This window comes from Nanorana parkeri, unplaced genomic scaffold, assembly GCF_000935625.1.
Source record: "Nanorana parkeri isolate BGI_ZX_2015 unplaced genomic scaffold, ASM93562v1 scaffold1094, whole genome shotgun sequence".
Classification (NCBI taxonomy): Eukaryota; Metazoa; Chordata; class Amphibia; order Anura; family Dicroglossidae; genus Nanorana; species Nanorana parkeri.
This window is the reverse complement of record NW_017307362.1, coordinates 205,771-220,079: the sequence shown is the minus strand read 5'-3', so window position 1 is coordinate 220,079 and position 14,309 is coordinate 205,771. Positions and strand designations below refer to the sequence as shown.

At 40.4% G+C, this 14,309-nt stretch overlaps 1 pseudogene; it reads right to left on the bottom strand.

Moving 5' to 3' along the window:
- Positions 1-1,114: 1,114 nt before the first annotated feature.
- Positions 1,115-5,296, bottom strand: LOC108796334 (annotated as a pseudogene).
- Between the last annotated feature and the right edge of the window lie 9,013 nt (positions 5,297-14,309).

Sequence of the window (14,309 nt, the reverse complement as noted above, 5' to 3'; positions counted from 1 at the left end):
CTGCCTGGAATGTGATTAAATGATGTCTTATGATAAGTAAAGAACAAATGGTGTGACTTACAGTTCCAGTGACTTTTCCGGGTTGCGTGACATCAGCCTGCACGCACTGAACACAGTTGTTCACAGCCACTCACAGCTTTCTCTTTTCCCAAGCTGCCACGCATGCGTGCTTTTAGGGATCTCCACAGTGCTCTCCCACTTGGTAGTATTGCATCCTGGAATCATCCCTCCCCGGACTCCCTCCAGGCACCTGTCATTGTCTTTCCATCTTTGACACACCAGCAGCCCTGGAACTGTAAGTCACACCATTTGTTCTTTACTTATCATAAGACATCATTTAATCACATTCCAGGCAGTAGCGCTCCTTACACTCGTTGCTTGTTAATAAACTTAGCTGTGGATATTGTTATCAGGGTAACATCACAGGGTGTAACACAGCTTTATGTATAAAAAGAGGCATATTCCACTACATCCAGGTCTCACAACTAACAGTTATAAGTGCTCCCTGTTTAAAAGTGTAACTACATTTTTTTTATTGCTAATTTTCCATTGCTGTACTGTCTGGTGAAATTAGAGACCAATTAGATGAAACGTTGGGTAAACACATAATAAGCAATTTTGGTGCTAAATCAAGTTTGTCAGAATCACTTTAATGTTTGCTTGATTTTTATTAGCTTAGCAAGCAACTGATTCAAAATTATGTTTCTAAAAGAAAATATAATGATTTTAGGATAGTTTTGTTTTACTTTTTACACTGTACACTGTCTTTGATTCGCAGCATTAAACATTTAATACAACAAGACTTCCTTGAGCATTAAAGGTTATCTAATGAGATGGCACAGCAATAGTTATTTCCAGGTTTTTTTTTTTGCATTTTTAAAATGTCAGTTTATTAAAGTAATACAAAATGTGTGAAGCACTTACACTTCCTTCTTCATGCCCTCAATACAGAGGTCTAGTATACAGAAACTTATTTTGTCATCGTCATTGGTTCAGTCTACTGGCAGAGGTGTGGCCACCACTGGTGATGCCATCTACCTCAAGCCTCATTACATTATTTTGGTCACCTTTACACCTTCCATGTCAGTGATGACTATTCTAAGCAGCTCCTCGGTTACCACAGAGATTCATACTTGAAATGTACTTGAGGCAAATACTTAATTTGTACCTGACAAGAGTCATACACAATGTACTCATTGTAATTTAGTGTATAGCCATCATTATTCTGTAGTCCTGTGTCGATCAGGGGCCCCATCGGAACCATTGCTCCTTCATGTTTGATAGACTTCTGTGGGTCTGGAATACTACGGCCAACACCTTTTGTGCTGTGTTTTCCATTCAATTGTTTCTGAGCATCATAATCAGCAGCTATAAGCTCATTACAGTCACCAAGGGCCACCTCACAAAGTAGAAGAATTCCCACATTCTTATCACGAGAGGTGAAGCAGTCATTTGCACTCTTTGAGGAGACATCAGCAAAATAAATTCCTTTGCCAAACATATACCCTGTTACTGGGGGCTTCTGGGGGAGCCACGCGCAGACCTTGGCTAAGGATGCCAACCCAGTTAGACAGACAAGATCCATGCCAGATAAGCATTCTGTTGGGGAGTTCTGCTCGGAAGTTGCTCTCCTCACCTTCTTTTTTTAGCCGGAAAACATTCATTAAGGTCATAGTGTAATCATTATGAGTAGAGGCATGCGTTGTTTTCAAGTAGCACTCAATAAGCTGGAACTCATCTGATGTTTTACCCAAAGGCTTCAGTGAGCATTGTAACCGCCGATAATGCCTGTCCAGTGGGTGCCCATTGGAGCCGAGATCCATACTTGCCAGCTTCACTGCAATCTGAATGTCACCCAAAGCTTCTAGTAGTCACACTTTCAAAGCCAGCTCCTCTACTGTCCTGATTAATAGGGTTGTCTTTAGTCCGAAATCATGTGGAATTCTGGTGTAAAATTCATTGCATGATGTTTGCCAAACTTTTGTTGTTTAATACAGTTCTCAATACGTTGCAGGGAGCTGTACCCCGCATGGATCTGATCCACAGTGAGCTTTCCCAGAGGTGCCTTCTTTGTGTCATACTTCATCTCTAGCACAGTATCTTCCATGTTCTGCATGTTACAGATAAGTTGGATCAAGGCCTGAACCAAGTTGTCCAGTTTGCATTCAGGTTTGGGAATGTCAGATAGCTTGTCAACCTTCACAACATTTTTCTCTATCTCTGTGGTTGTGTTATAATCCAAATGCAACATGTCATATTTACCAGGAACCTTTTCGAAATTTCCACGCTCTGACCAAACATTCTTGGTCTTATCGAAAAACTTCTTCTGAAATACATCCTTTGCTTTTTCAAGGTCTCCTCCATATGAAACCAGAGAATTTTGACCCACCTTTCCCACTCATCCCCAGCGCATCCAGACAGAGAAACGTTTAGCGCCGTCATCTTCTAGCAGCTGGATCAGGTAGTACTTATTGTTTTTAAACTGCAGGTTAGTCTGATTTAACATAACATCATATACATCATCTTCTTCACAGAACACATGAGCCTTTCCAATTTTGCTGGAACATTCTGGATCAATCGGAGCTTTACCTTTTAAAACCAGAGTTATCACTTGTTCTTTGCTGTCCTCTTCAGTTTCCACAATTTCTACACTTTTGTTCCTTCGGGACGTTTTGAAGAAGTTGGTCCATTAGGGACACTTTGTTTTGGCTCGTCACTTCCTTGATCTACAGCAACAGATAAACAACGCTGAATCTCTCGCTCATGCTGAGTCTGGCTATTTTTCTGCACCATAGCTCCCAGATCAACTGTGTAAGGTCTGCCACCCAAACTTAGGGACACATGCTTTTCATCATCTTGCAGTGCAGACTCCAGCAAGACGCAGGTTTTGACATCATAGGAGACCCAGTAATCTTCATCTGACTGCCACTGCCATACACAATATTGGTCCTGTTCCTTCACTGCAAGGCGTATTTGTCTTTGGTAACCAGTCTTTGTATTTTTTTGGATCATCTTCCTAAAATCCACTTGCAGAGACACGCCTACGGCTGGTGAGAGTGTTAAGCTTTGTTTCCCATTGCCCAGTGCTTGGTTAACTTGTCTGTTAAGCTCAGCAGCATAAACCATCCACATGTTTCCATCATTCAGCCATTCCCAGCGGGTCACTAGCTCATACTTTACAGCAGATTTAGCTATGACTTTTCCAGATTCGGCAGATTCAACACTCACATCTTCAAGTTCAGTCTTTATTACAAATTCTGGCTCAGAACCTGCCTCAGCTTTCCTCTTCTGGGACACTCTGCGGGGCCTGCACTCCCTGCCTGAGCCCCCTGCCCCCAGACATCTTCAGCGACCTATTTCCAGGTTTTTAACATCAATGTAGATAAAACTGTGCTTCATGTGAAAAGAAGCCTAGCCCATCACCCAGTAGCTGGATAAAAGACTGCATACTATTTATATGCAATATTTATACTACCTCCTTAAAAAAATATATATGTTTTTAGCGCTGACCATTATAAATAAGCAAAATATGTAGAAAACCATACACTCCCTTGAAAATATGTATTGTATCACTGTGGACAGTCTTGGCACCATCATAAACATTAAATGGAAGATGAACAGAGCATGATCTGATCATCTTCCAGGGTTTCTCTTTTGTTTCTTTTATTTGTTTTATTATTTAGTCTATGTAGAGTGGAAACCAATTCCAATCATCTCTGGTGTCTCTGCTTATTAAAGGAGAGACATTATACATTATTTGAGCAGGGAAGAATTCGCTAAGGGTTGCCTGGAACTGCCCATGAACAAGGCATTGCCTTCTGATTTAACCAAAAGGAGCTAAATTGGATTACTGTCATCTCGAGGCTATAGGAACTGTTAATGTCCTTAAAGTGACATTAAAGTCAAATATATTTTTCCCTCCCCCCAATGTTAATTAAAGCACTTACCTTAAATGGTGTTTCTTAATCCGATCTTCTTCTTCTTCTTTCCTGTCCTTTTCATCTGTCCCTCCAGCGCTGCTGAGGGTCTCTGATCCAGCGCTGACTCCTCTGTCCTTGCTGACACTTCCTGTCCCACGGAGTCTGTATACCTTGTGTCTCTCCTCGTCTCCCGGCCGAAAATGTGAACTGCGCATGCACACGCTCCAAGATGCTTTGCAGCCACCCGAGAATTTTCACATTCTCGGCTGGGAGCCCACGGGAAAGAAACAGGTAAGTTTAAACCGCTTTTGAAGCGTGTTTTTTGTTACAATTTTTGCATATATCTACTGCTTGCCAGCAGTAACTATATATGCAAAAACACCAGGGGGTTTAGTAACCATTTAAGTAACTTTAGTAAATAATCTTTATAGATTGGTTTTTCACAACTTTCAAAGCCATCTGGTGTTAATAATTGCTTAATTGCTGTTAAATAGAATCAAATTGCTTTGAGCACCTCTTCTTATTTGTCCTTTCCTGAATTATGTGCTTTAGAATATGTCAAGAGGATGTAACTATGTGCATCTATGAGAATATATAAATGACATACATAAAGGAAGAACATTTCAGTATTTTTCTTGTATGATTCTTTTAATCATTCTTATAAGCATAATATAAACAATGAATCATAGCAAGAAATATTTATACACTGTGACTCACATGTGGAGAACATGGAGAACATCAAGGCTGCAGAAGGCTGTGCGATCAGACAGATTCCACACTTCTTGCAGTCCCTGTAGTTCTTTGATCTGGACCGGCAGGTTTTTGGAATACGAACAGCCTGGAACAACTGGTCCAAGTACAGCACAACTACAGTTAAGATAAGCACAGGCGATCCTACATCTTTGTTTATCCTTGGAGTCCCTTGACTTACAGCCCCGGGGTCCCCAGGATGACCCTGGACGGAGTGGTTATGTCGGTGGATTAAAATCCCCGTCTCTACTTGATACAGGGAACTCTGCCCATAACCAGACACTTTCAGTGGGTGATCAGTCCATGATCCCCTGATGAAGCAGTGTGTGAAACACGTTGGGACTGGATATAATGATCTCCCACTGAATATATATACTGAGTATCAATGAAATGTAATTGGATATGTGGGGATATAAGATGATTCACGGGCCTAGGCTCCTGTTTATAATGATGTTGATTTTGGTTTAGTGCAATTCATTTGTATACATGTTTTTTTACAATATTTATTATATGTAAAATAAATTCTATAGTTTTTATACAAAAAAACTCCAAGCTGTGGTGTCATACCTCTCATTAAACCCCTGTTCTCTTTCTTTTGTTGTTACAATTGGCTCACTCTTATGCATTGTGTTGTATCTAATTTTGCAGCTGCATTTCTGATATGTGGTGGCAACCTATTCAAAGGCCTTATAATGTGGATTGATGAAAAACATGGACATGACATTTTTTTTGGCCTAAGCAGATAAATGGTCTGCATATACTGTTTGTGAACTAGCACTATTTAAAAAATGGCAAACCACTGCACGATAAAACCTTAATGTTTAAGAAAAGTTTTTAAACTGATATACTGTACATTTTGTATGAGCAATTATTACATACATGGTGCACGGATTTTGCATAGCATTCTGGGTTTACAAAAGAATGAGCACAGAAGTAGATTCTTTATTAATGCTTGACTCTGTTTATTTGAATCTTCATTTAGAGTTGTATAGAGTTGTACAGATCTTAGATTGAGTCTGGCCACTCATCTGACTTATTCAGCTGTGTGTGTAAGTTTAGCTTCAGCTATTCAGCTGTGTAACAATAGGCTTATTTTTCAGCAGGTGTCAGCCTGGTAAACATGTGAAAAGGCAGTTCCACCTTCTGGCTGGAAATGTTTCGTATTCAATATTTAACCACTTGCCGCCTGCCAACCATACATAAACAGCCGGATGGGTGCCTTCTAGATGCGGGTGGGCATTTTAAAACGTCCTTGTGTCTGCGCGTGCATGATCGTGAAACTGTCAAAATTGTAAACAGCCAGTGATAGCTGTTTACATGCAAGCGGTCCACCGGCTGTAGAGCCGTCTGATCGCTTGTAGAATGTAAAGAAAATGAATATAAAAATGATATATTCTCTTTAACCCAATAATATAAAACTATACTGAGAGAGATATGGAGGCCAACATTAGTTACCCCCTTCTAAAAATGTTTGTTGCCGGGTTGTGTCTAGTCTAGCTTTTCCAAAAAGTCAAAAATTCTGAAAAAGCATGCCGCAAGTGACATAAAAGGGAAATTAGAGCATTTTTTCCTATGTTTTTTTATGTGACTCAGAAAGTACTGACCAATGATACCAGCCAGGTAACTAGGTCCACAATGGAGGCCTACATATACTCCATGCTGTCAGTGCAAGCAGTTTATCTATGACCTGATCTTTGGAGTTTTTCTACAAAGGGCTGTAGCTCAACTGATTAATTTTACATCAATATCCCCATTCCACCATTTTTTTTTCCATCAGAACCAGGCTGTGATTTGGAAGAAATTGCTCAATAGTCTAGTTTTTTCAGTTGTTTTTTTTTATATAAAATAAACATACAATATATTTTTTTAATGCATGTTTCCAAAAGAAAGCCATATCTTTTTCCAACAATGTGGTGTGAACACACAATCAAACAGCTATTATCAGATGAATCAACACAGTATCATATAACACATTTTTCTCTATTCAGGAACTGGTGATGAGAAAACTGGCCTGGGCCTGAAATTCACAAACCTTGAACATAGTGGTTTTCTTGAGAAAAATACAGCAAGTCCAGTTGCCTTGACTTATTTTTTACAGATATGGAAATCAGTAGAGCTCACCTAATTCATTAAGTCCCTTTCACACCTATGTGTTTGGCCAAGATATCCCATTAATTTGTATGGCCCCTGTTCACACCTGAGCATTTAACTGCAAGCAGAAGCATGCCTGTCACTGGAAAAAGTACATGAGCTACTTTTTGGCAGATTACAGAACTTTTTGTTTCCATAGATTTCAATAGAAAGCTTTGTGGAACAAAACGTGAGACAAAATTCACAAAATTCCTTGAAATGCGTGTTTCCAGGCATTTCCAATTGAAGTCTACGAGACCAAAGAGTGCTGTAATCTGCCAAAAAGAATCTCATGTGCTTTTTCTAGTGATAGGATTTTTCTGCTTGTGACAGCCTTTAGTAAATCAACCCCATAGTACCCAAACCTCTCTGGAGGCTGAATCTTGTGTTTTCTTTTTGCAAGCCTAAATCACATGCTTTTGGTAAAAAAAAGGGCATGGGTAGCTGGGAACTGCCATGGTGGGAAACTAGGCTGATGTCATTGACCATTTGCCATGTTCAATGGCATTATCTAGGATCCCCGCCAGCTTGTTTACAATGTGAAACAAGCCTGCGGGTGGGAAATCCTTAATTTAGTGGTGGTAGTACTACTGCTACCAAATTAATGACTTCTGGGAGAAGTAGTTGAAAGTTTGGGCTGGCAAACTGGCCAAACCCAGACATTTACAGGGTTATTCACAAAAGGGTGAAGAGTTTGGAGAAGGCAGGCGAAGTGAACAATAGCTGATTTGGAAAAATTTTCCAATTCAGCTTACTTTCCAGTTCAGCTATGTTGTCCTAGATTGTTCACTTCTCCTGCCTTCTCCAAACTCTTCATCCTTTTGTGAATAACTCTGTTAGTTTGCTTGTTCGGTGAACCTTAATGAGCTCCCCCATGCATAGGGATGAAGTTCAAGTTCAGGTCATTCATGAGTTTGACCTTAACCCAAAGTTTATCCCTATTCATTAATATAACAGCCCTGGTTATGATGGGGTTAAGGAGGGGCATATTACTACCAAGTAAGTTTGCAGTTAGTTTACCAATTTCTATATGTATTTTTCTTGCTTTGCTTCAACAAAAAAGAGTAATTTTGCATAAAAAAATATAACAAAATATATACAGTTTTATTAGAATTTAAATAATTCTATACAATCTATAGTGTACAATCATAACACACAAACCCCTTTTTGGTGTGTGTATGATATATCATATATAAGTAATAATACAACATTTAAGAGAGAGACATATAGATATATAGATATATACATAATTCCTTAGTGTATAGTATATAAAATATTGTACAGTATAAATTAAAAACAAAACCAGGAAATGACCCACTTTCTCAAGAGGGATCTCTATATAGAGGCTTTTTGGTGTGCTGTTGTGGCTTTACACATACTGTACATTATATGGGCAAACATTTGAAGACACCTCACTATCAGTTTGATGGACATTCCATTTTAATGTCATTAGCTTTTACTTTTAACAAGAATTTGGAGTGTGTCTGGAGTGTGGGCATGTGTGCCCGTCCAGTGAAATGAGAATTTGTGTGGTCAAAAACTGATGTTAGTTGAGAAGATCTGACTTGCAGTTGGATTACTAATCCATCTAAAAGTGTTGAGTAGTGCTGAAGCTCCGCTCTATGCAGGTCACTCAAGTTCCTCTGCACCAAACCCATTAAACTATGCCTTTATGGAACTGTGTTCTTGGACATATTCATGCTAGAACAGAAGAGTTTCTACAAATTGTTGTCACAAGGTTGGAAGTTCACAATTTTCTAAAATGTATTTGAATGCAGTAGCATTAACAATAGCCTTCACTGAAAACACCAGAGCTTATTCATTTGGAGGGGTGTCCACATACGACTGGCAACAAAATGTAGGTATGCATGTTAGGTGTTCACAGACTTTTAGCCATTTAGTGTATACGAAAAAGTATGATATTGAGACGCCTCCTTTCAACATAGTGTTAGATACAGATTATGTTTAAGTTCCGTTAAGTTAAAGGTTACGTTTTCTGGCTACCATGATTCATTTCTGGAGAGGTCTCTATTGTGATTTGCTATGAATTCCCCTATCCATTTGCACCCTGTGCTAATTACAAATTAATTTAACAGCTGCCACTACCTCATTTTGCTTGTGCATATACAGTACATGGGAACATCTACTTGTCTGCATGCTGCAGTTATCTACCTGTTGCAGGCAAACAGCAGAAACATTTGAGGGGTTTTTGGCACTGCTATCAGTCTGCTTTGTTCCCATATAAGCATGGTAAGTTAGAGAACCCACCCAGGGATTGTCAGTCTGAAAAACTCGGGTACTGAGCCCCATTTTGGTATTCCACCCACTTTCCAAGTTTATAATAAAGCCTTAAAAAGTATCAAGGACTGTCCATCTCTGATACAAGCAAATATAATGCCTGGGGACAAAATTATCTCTTTTGTTATATATATAATATTCATACCCAACTGAGTGGAGACACTGCCAGAGAAATTTATACAGTTATGTCCCAATCTCCCAACACAAAAGAGGCTCAGCCTTCAGTTCCCATACAGGTGCCAAGAATATTAGTGGCCTGAGAAGAGAAACAGAGCTAAAGAGCTAAAAAGCTAAAAAGACTTCAATAAGCATTAAGGATAGATAGACCAGGCTATTGTCATTGTTTAATATTTACTCTTAGCCCATTTCTATATCTTGCTCGTATTCGAAGATGTCTTCCATGTCTTCAACTAACAGCATATTCAGTTCAGTTAAAATAATGTCCAGAGCCTGGAATATAAAATCCATAAATATTAATTTCAATAATTTCTTATATGTAAACGCTGTTTCTGCCAAGAGGCTAAAAGTGAGAATTTTGTGGTAGCTAGTGAACTCTAGGAGGACACAAGAAGCGTTTCCTAGTACCTCTTACCCTGCAGCTATGCCTGTTTCTGCAAACAGTGATAAGCAGCACAGTGATAAAAAATGCTTCTATGCTGTTTACAGGGAGTAAAAAAAACTTGTAACAAGGTCTGAAAGATGGCAACTAAAATGCTACCTAGCGCAATAGAAACCTTGTGTACATTCCTAGCACAGTAAACAGCTTTATAATTTATTTATGTTGCACATTACTATAAACTCTACAGCTGCAATGGTTACTATGCTACTGGAGTGATAACCATCTGTTTTTTCACAATAAATGTAACGGCCAATAGAATAATGTAAAATATGTTTTTGTCCTTTGATTACAATTGAATAATCCTCTGAACTCTGGTAATACTTATGACTATGTATGACATTTACAATACCTGACAAACATGTGTCTTTTTTGCCTTGATTATGCTTTGTCTTTGGTGAGGATAAAAGCAAATTATTTAAAGCAAATTTATTATTCAAAAACAAAAAAACAAAAAAGAAAATCTTCTGTAAGATATAAAAGATAAAGGCATCCAGAGGAGCATACATGTAGTAGCCTCCAAGTTCTAAGATTATGCCAAACTGTTGATAAGTTCTGAAGGGCAAAACTCCAGTTAATGCAAGTAGTGTTATGTTCTCCTGCCCTCCTTGCTTCCTGCATGTCTCTCATGGTTAGTGATTGCAGAGCTGAGCAGTTCCACAGGAAGAGCCTTGGTGAAGGGGCATTGTGTGAGCCCCTGAAATGTGTTGGCTCACCATACTGACCTTTTCAAATAAACGATTATTTTGATAGTATTGCAAAAATCCTCAGATTCTGCAGCCCAGCTCACGCTGTATTCCCGCCGCAGGTGCAGGTTGTAAAGTGTGTGCTCACCATGTATGAACCAAAACCAGGGAATAACCACACTCCACAAGATACATGTGATGAACTCTGTGTTTATTGATGCAAAATCAAGTGTACATTACAGCAAGTTCCCCCGACCAAAGAGCAAACTCCTCTCACATATTTCTTGTCGAGTGTGGTTATTCTCTGTTTTTTCAAATGACTATTTTAGACTCAAATTGTGGCAGCAACCCCCATCTACCTTGGACCTCCCTTGGGCTGGGGGTATTCCTGTCTGTATAGGAGCAGCCTCTTCAAGAATGTCCTGAGCATTTTAAGAATAGATTTATTTAAAATGTGGGTCTCCTAAAGCAGCAGGGGTCTAGTTCCTCTTTCCCCCTACACCTGCCCTTTTAACTAGTGAGGCAGCCCATCATAGTGATAAGCTAATATAAATGTGTTGAGGGAGGGAACAGTAAAGCTTCTTGTTCAATAACACTTATAGAATTTGTATTCACTCAGACTGAGCGCAACTGACTTGCTACACAATATATCCACTTACACACATTGTTGCGGCTGGTCCAATTAGTTATTTAGGCACCCACTCCTAGCGCAGTGATTTTTGTATTATATAGTAAAGCTTCAACACCAGAAAGTATCAGAGCTTTTCTTATCAGAATGGTCCACCATTTGGGCATAATGACAGAATTTAGAAGCTTAGTCAATGATTCTGGTATCCAATAAGATCATTATGCCACCGTGGTGGATAATTTCATGTTAGGCATTAGGCTAAGGATTAGATTTTGGTTAGAACTCATTTACACTAGGGATGCAACGATACCGATTTTTACAGACCGAGTACAAGTACCAATACTTTTCCTCAAGTACTTGCTGATACCAATCACGGATTCCTTTTTTTAGCGTAATGTGGTTGTTTTTAAAACAATGCAGACTAATGATTTTAGAACACTGGTGGAGCACCAGGGCTCAATCACAGTTGCTACCACAGCCAACCTGGTAGTTCTGCCACTTGCTCCAAGCTTTACAGGAACTACAAATCCCAGCAATCCATTATACAGCAATGCAGAATAACACCAGTTATAAAGGACTACAAATGCCAGCAATAAATTATACAGCAATGCACAAAGGCACTGGCTACGGAAGTCTACAAATCCCAGCAATCCATTATACAGCAATGCAGAATAATACCATCAGCTACAGAGGACTACAAATCCCAGCAATCCATTATAGAGCAATGCAGAATTACCACATGTGATAGAGGACTACAAATCCCAGCATTCCATTATACAGCAATGCAGAATAATATGAAGCTACATACTTTGTGTTTCTTACCAAGGCTGTGCGGTGTCTTAGGAGGCTGTGTCGGGTCTGACTAGGGCTGCACAGGGTCTCACCAGGGCTTTAAAGAGGTCTCAGAGGCTGTGCGGGGTCTGACCAGGTCTGTGTGTGGTCTCACCAGGGATGTGTAGGGTCTCAGGTGGATGTGCGGGGTCTCACCAGGGCTGTGTGGTCTCAGGAGGATGTGCGGGGTTTCACCAGGGATGTGTGTGGTTCCAACAGGGCTCTGTGCAGTCTCACCAGGGCTGTGTGCAGGTCTCACCAGGGCTGCGTTTGGGTCTCACCAGGGCTGCATTCCGGTCTCACCAGGTCTGTGTTTGAGTCTCACCAGGGCTGCATGCGGTCACAGCAGGACTTAGATCAAGTCTCACCAGGCAGCATGCAGAGTCTCACCAGGGCTGTGTCCGGGTCTCACCAGGACTGCATTCGAGTCTCACCAGGGCTGTATGTGGGGCTCTCCGGGGCTTTATGGGTGGATGTGGGACTCTTCAGGGCTGTATTGGTGGGTATGGGGCTGTCCATTGCTGTATGGGCGGGTGTGGGGCTCTCCAGGGCTGTACGGGCGGGTGTGGGGCTCTCCAGGGCTGTACGGGTGGGTGTGGGGCTCTCCAGGGCTGTGCCGGTCTCTGCAGGCAGCATGAAGGCGATGTGTGTCCAGTCTGGCGCAGTCGAAGACAGCCACCATGAGGTCCCCTGCAGGCTGCCCTAGGTCCCCAGGAAGCGCAGGATTTCAGGCAGCCGAATCTATTAAATCATTTAAAGCGTCAATATCAGCGCTCAGTATTGGGGCATTTTCACAAGTACAAGTACTTAAATATTAGGGTCCAGATAGGGGGTGGATTATAGTCAGGAGGATCCAACAGAACGGGACTCTAAGGCAAAGTGTCAGTATGGAAACTTTTACTAAACACAGGAATTTGTTGCTGGTAGTCAGCTTGGAGTCACTCCTGATAGCCCTGCCAGCGTAGGACGCAGCCTATGTTGATATTGCAGGTTGTGCATGCATGGGCATTTTTAGACTGAATTTAAAAAAAAGGATATTATACTATACAACTGAATTCTTCATTATGTGGAGCTTTTATTAAGGGGGAAGAATAAAAAAATCTATAGCTAAAATAGAAAACCTGTTTAATGTAAAAAAAACAGAGGTTACCATTCCTGACCTCCTTCTGAAAACTCTAGATGCCTGGGAGTTGAGCTGAGCTTCTGGTGTCACTAGACTGAATCACTGACTTGGATCAATTATTCATATTAGAAAAGTCAGCAAAGTCCTAATTTCCTGCTTGTTCAGTGACAGTGTCTTGTTCAGTAAGAGTGTCAGTAACTCAAGAAACAAGAGGAGCATAATGACAACGAGGTAACAAGTCAACAATTTCAACCTTCATATTTCATGTAATTATATCCTTTTAAGATTTTTCTTTAATACATATTAATATTAATAATGTTATTGTGCTGTAGACTCTTACATACCACTTCATTAAACATACTGTGATGGAAGTGCTTTGCTGGACAATTTTCAAACGTTGTCTGCTGCACTTGCTGTATGGTTACACATTCTTTCAGAAGAACATTAAGAATGATGCCTGTAATGTGACATAGAGATTAAATCATAAGCTTTTATTGTATCTCAGAAACTCTATATTTTCTATAACTGAAGTCCTGTGCTCTGTGCCAATTTCCTGCTTTAACAAAGCCCAGCAACAGGGTCAAGGGGGCAATATATGTATATTTCCAAACATTTCTGGAGACTAGACCACCATGTATTCCTCCATCCAATATGATCCAATGTAGACACTACTCCAGTGGGTTTAAACCTTAACCTATTAAACACCCTTGAGATAAATTGCATGGTATCATATTTTGAGTATGTTGAATAATTTAAACTTTACTGCCTTAGACCAGAAATATGGCTCTTTTAAAGCTAAAGCTTACATCTGAGCCCACAGAAACAGGTATTCTGCTTTGTAATATGTTTCAATTTCTGTGAACTATTTTGTCATAAAAAGTGTGAGGGCTCCAGAAAGTTCTCCCTCCCACATCTCCTGCACAGCTGCATCTCCCTCTCTGTCTCCAGGCTTCCTGTTTTCCTGGTCCCAGGCATCACATCTACACGGTGTTCCCCTTCCTCCTGCTTCCCGGTATCTCTCCTCACACCACCCCTCTGCTTCATGAGCCAGTGGGTTGGGTCAGAGGGCAATCAGAATTCTTTTCTTTCCTCTTTATGCACTTTCCTATCCTGGGGGAGAGAGACAAGCTGCAGGGGTGAAATTGCCTGGGCTGTGCAGCTCCCATGACTTAAAGGGGCCACCAGCCAGGTCTATATAATAATATTAGAGGAACATCTAAAGTTAAACATACAGGGAAGAGGAACCTGCGCTACAGAATAATAATGGGGATAACCCCTAAGTGAGAAGGTCGAAACAGTCAGGACATGTCAACTTCTAAAATATTGT